Source organism: Colobus angolensis, unplaced genomic scaffold (assembly GCF_000951035.1).
Source record: "Colobus angolensis palliatus isolate OR3802 unplaced genomic scaffold, Cang.pa_1.0 Scaffold2, whole genome shotgun sequence".
Classification (NCBI taxonomy): Eukaryota; Metazoa; Chordata; class Mammalia; order Primates; family Cercopithecidae; genus Colobus; species Colobus angolensis.
In genome coordinates, this window is record NW_012115154.1 from 17,736,701 (window position 1) to 17,741,986 (window position 5,286).

Sequence of the window (5,286 nt, forward strand, 5' to 3'; positions counted from 1 at the left end):
ATAAAAATTGAGAACAAACCTCTCAATTATATTTCTATATTTCAGCCACAGTGAGAAATTTAAATTGTATAAAAGATAACATTTATTGGCCAGGCACAGTGGCTCAAGCCTGTAATCCCAGCACTTTGGGAGGCCGAGACGGGCGGATCACGAGGTCATGAGATTGAGACCATCCTGGCTAACACGGTGAAACCCTGTCTCTACTAAAAAAAAAAATACAAAAAACTAGCCGGGCAAGGTGGCGGGCGCCTGTAGTCCCAGCTACATGGGAGGCTGAGGCAGGAGAATGGCGGGAACCCGGGAGGCGGCGCTTGCAGTGAGCTGAGATCTGGCCACTGCACTCCAGCCTGGGCGACAGAGCGAGACTCCACTTCAAAAAAAAAAAAAAAAAAAGATAACATTTATTATACCATAAAAATTTCAAACATCTAGAAATAACTCTAACAAAATATGGGAAATGCTCTACTTAGGAAAGCATAAAACTTTGAGAGGAGGCAGGGCATTGTAACTCACACCTGTAATCCCAGCACTTCTGGAGGCTGAAGCAAGAGGATTGCTTGAGGTCAAGAGTGAGAGACCATCCCATCTCTACAAAAGAACAACAATAATAAATTAGCCAGGGGTGGTGGTGCATGCCTGTAGTTCCAACTACTTGAGAGGCTGAGGTGGTAGAATTTCTTGAGCCCAGGAATTAGAGGCTGCAGTGAGCTATGATTACACTACTGCATTCCAGCCTAGATGACAGAGTGAGACCCTCAGTTACATGCAACATTATGTGTGAATTTTACAAATGTAATAGTCTGAACTTCATGGTGGATGTGAATTTTCGGGGAGTACCATTTGTTATGGGTTGAATTGTGTCCCTGTAATGGATGTGTTGAAGTCCTATCTTCTCCTCACATTACATACTCTTGAGTGTGATCTTATTTGGAAATAGGGTCTTTGCAAATGTAATCAAATTAAAAAGAGGTCATTAGGGTGGACCTTAATCCAATATTGCTGATGTTCTTATAAGAAGAGGAGAAGAGGCAGAGACGGACACACAGAGAGGAGCGCACCATGTGAAGACACGGACACAAGAGTGTCACATGGGAACAGAGGCAGAGACTGGAGTGATGCATCTACAGCCAAACAACAGCAAGGACTGCCAGCAACACCGGGAGCTGAGAAAAAGGCCTGGAACACATTCTCCCCTGGAGTCTTCAGAGAGACCGTGGCCTTGCCGACAACTTGATTTCAGATTCTTGGCCTCCAGAACTGTGAGAAAATACAGCTCTGTTGTTTTCAACAACTCAGTGTGTGTGATTTTGTCACAGCAGCCCTGGGAAATGAATACAGCGTTCGCCCAGTACAGTTTACCAGGATTTAGTCCAACTGACTGCTTTCCACTTGTCCCTTTTTTCTTTTATTTTTTATTTGCAGCCTTCTTTTGGATTAACTACAATCTTTTTCCACTTCATTTATTTTCTCTTCAAGCATGTGCCCTCCCTCCCCTTACCTCCCTTTGCATGGCAAAAACCACAACTTTACAAAATGATACACTAGGAATTTCTGCAAGCACATTTAAAAAGTCTACAGTTAATCATCTTTGTCCTCCTCCCAAGTTACATAAAGATATTATAATACTTAAACTTGGATCAGCTCTTTCCTTATATGATATTGTTACCAGTATTTTAGTTTTATATTTTAAAAAACCTATAAGTTAGACATCAATGTGATGTTATACGGTCAATGAAATTTAGATTTACTTACATATCTATCAATTTCTCTGTTTAACATTCCTTTCGCATCTCAGTCCTCCTATCTGGGCTCATTTTACTTTTCTCTAAAGTACATATTTTGGAATTTTCTTTTCTTTTCTTTCTTTTTTTTTGAGATGGAATCTCGCCCTGTTGCCGAGGTTGGAGTACAGTGGCGCAATCTTGGCTCACTGCAACCTCTGGCTCCCTGGTTCAAGCAATTCTCCTGCCCAGCCTCCTGAGTAGCTGGGATTATAGGCACCTGCCACCACGCCCGGCTAATTTTTGTATTTTTAGTAGAGACGGGGTTTCACCTTCTGGACAGGCTGGTCTTGAACTCCTGACCTTGTAATCCACCTGCCTTGGCCTTCCAAAGTGTAGGATTACAGGCGTGAGCCACTGCGCCTGGCCTGGAATTTTCTTTAGTAAGGATCTGTTGGTGGTAATCTTTCTCAGCAATTGTTTATTCTTGAAGAATAGTTTACCGGGGAACAGAATTCTGACCTGTTATTTCCTCTCATTGAATGTGTTACCACACTATCTTCTGGCCAGCAGTGGGTGATCTCATATTTCTCGCTAGCTACCCTGTAAGGGACCTAATTCTCACCCATGGCCAGAAGATCAAAGTATATATTGCAAAGCCCAAGGACCAGGTGAGGGGGTATTGGGAAGATCAGAGGAGTGGGAACTGAGAGAAACACAACAGCTCAGAGGGGGAAGGTGTTTTCGGATTCTTCAGCCTTTGCAGGGAGACTTAGAAACTGGGCTCAGCAATGGGAAAATAAACTAGAACTCCTTTACCACCTTTCATGTTTAAAATACTAGGGGGCACCCAGATTTGAACTGGGGACCTCTTGATCTGCAGTCAAATGCTCTACCCCTGAGCTATACCCCCAATTATGCTAGTGGGGTCCAATGAACAACCTTTCCCTGTGCAGCCACACCCAGACCTGCTGTCCTAGATTCCACTTCAGGATGGGTTTCTGAGTTACAAGGCCTCACTTGCTGCCAACTCAACACCCTGTCTTAGAGGAAGCAACCGGTTCCTTATCCCACAGCTCTGCCACCTCTCTGCTCTCAGTTCCTGGGTAAGTGCAGGGATCTGGGGAGCAGTCCCCCGACAGCTGGAAGGCTCTCTAGTGACACCTATATTGTGGGTTTTGTGCCGAGCGCCTGCAAACAGAGACCCAAAACGCCCAATGCTTTGGCCAAACCTGCAGCACTTCAAAGATAGAGCCCACATTTTTCTGGATACTGGATTATAGCTGTCTTCACAAAGCCATGCTCTGGGATGCAGGCTACCATCTCTCCTGTTGCCCCAAATCTCCATAAAGTTGACACTTTCATCTGCTAAGATGTGCCCTCTGAAGAAATGATTGAAGAAATGATTTTCTGAGTTCCAAGTATGCCCTTCTGGGCTCTGTTCTGTGATGCTGGGTCAGGGACTCCGCAGACCACACTCCTCCTTCAGTAGCCAGCTTCCTGGCCATCCTGCCAGTAGGGCTCTAGAGGGACTAAAGGTCGGAGCAGGGAGAAGCTCCTTCCTGACTGCGTTGGGTTCCTGTCAGTGTCACCTGGTAGTGGCAGTGACAGTTCATCCCAGAAACAACCATGACCGTGGCCTGCAGCTTAGTCTCACAAGAGCAGCATCACCAGGCCTCCGCAGACATGAACACCGCCCGAGGGTCTGGGTCCCTGATCCACAAATATTCCTCAAGCCTCTAAGAGTTTAACAATTTCAACCTCTTCTATTTGTTCCTTGCTCCAGGATGGCAGCGGCTTCTTGAAGACACTAACTCTGTGATACTTAGTCTTCCACTCTGTCCTGTCAATTCCCTAATTCCTGTTATCCTCCAAAAGGACATGTTGAAGTTCCAACTCCCAGGACCCCAGAATGTGACTTTATTTGGAAATAGGGTCACTACTGATGTAATTAGTTAAGATGAGGTAATACTGAAGTAGGGTGAACCCTTAGTCCAATATGACTTGTGTCCTTATGAGAAGATGGTTATGTGAAGAAGGCAGAGCTTGGGGTGACACATCTACAAGCCATAAAGTGCCAGGCATTGCCAATGAGCACCAGAGGCTAGGAAGGGGCCAGGGAGGATTGTTCCCTTAAACTTTCAAAGACAGGACGGCTCTGCCAACACCTTGAATGTGGTCTTCCAGAAATTCTGAGATAGCACATTTCTGTTGTTGTAAGGCACACATTTCGTGGTGCTTTGTTAGGGCAACCCTAAAAAACTTAAACGTTCCTCCACAATTATGTTGACTTCTCTCTGCTAATATAATTGGTGCAGTTTTTGTCTCAGAACTGGACCCTGAATGATACAGAAATAGCTACCTGTGGGGCACCAGGAAATATACCTTCAAGGAGGGTATTGGGATGGACTTGCTCTTGTCCTTGGTCTTTAAGGCAGTGCTGAGCACCTGGTTGGATCCTGAATTGTAGGGAATGGCCATAGGAAGAGGGTCATAAAGCCACCGTTTCATAAGCTTGTTAGCTTCCTTCTGTGAGGGGACTAGACTATGGTCTCGACTCAAGTAAAACTCTATTTTGTCAGTTCGGCTCAAGGAGGAAAATGAATCCTTTAAAGGGGACACCTGGAGTTGATCCAGGGACCTCTTGATCTGCAGTCAAATGCCCCACCACTGAGCTATAATTGAGAATAAGTATATAATTTGTACTTTCATATAGTTCCAACATATGTACAGGTGCTCATTCTGACTCAACAGAGAGTGGCTGGTCCTGTTCAACTGTAAGTGGATCTCCTTATGCCATAACTATCTTCCTTTTCCAAAAAGAAACCATCTTGTCTTGACATCAGCTTGGATGCCCACTGGAGGGTCTGTATGAGACAACAAAGCCTGTACCTGGCTTGGTATACAGGCAGAAGGTGAAGCCCAGAGGGAAGGCGCTGCTTACTGAGCAAGGAATCAAACTTTCTTTGCCAGCTTTTCAGTTGAGATCACTTTCTAATAACCCCCAGTGTGGGACCAAGATGACCTCCCTGAATTCTCCTTCAAATTCCACATTTGTTTAAGGCAGTTGAACTTTAAAGCAGTATTTTAGTTTTTTTGCCTCATATATCGTGTCCCTTACAAAGCAAGTTCACTGTGCACTGGTTACCACTTCAGCCCACTGCATCTCAGGCTGCACTGTTACAGAATCCTTGGGGTGTCGTTTTGCCAGCCAGAAACCTCTGTGGCCAGTGGTGCCTTTGCCTGAGTTTTGCTCTGGCCTTCTGGGCTTGTTCTACCCACTCAGCCTGTTAAGCTGCACCCAGCTCACACTACTGGCCTGGATCCCACACTTGCCAAGGGCAAGCCAGGCATGAAGTGGCAAGGGGTCTGTGAGTGAGAGTGGGGTCTGCCCACTGTCCACAGCCGGACACACTGGCTGTGGTGGGGCGGGCAGTTCCCGGCACTGGCATGGATGCCAGCTCCCTGCAAGGCTGCAGCTGGACCAAGCATACCATAAGCAGCTTCCACAGCTCACACCAGAAAATGCAGTGGTGCCTGGAAGCTTGGAGATGCCAGGAACCAC

The 5,286-nt window shown here is 46.0% G+C and overlaps 1 non-coding gene across 1 annotated transcript; it reads right to left on the reverse strand.

Moving 5' to 3' along the window:
* Positions 1-2,562: 2,562 nt before the first annotated feature.
* TRNAC-GCA lies at positions 2,563-2,634 on the reverse strand. Its single transcript has one exon. It is a non-coding gene; the product is annotated as a tRNA-Cys (tRNA).
* Between the last annotated feature and the right edge of the window lie 2,652 nt (positions 2,635-5,286).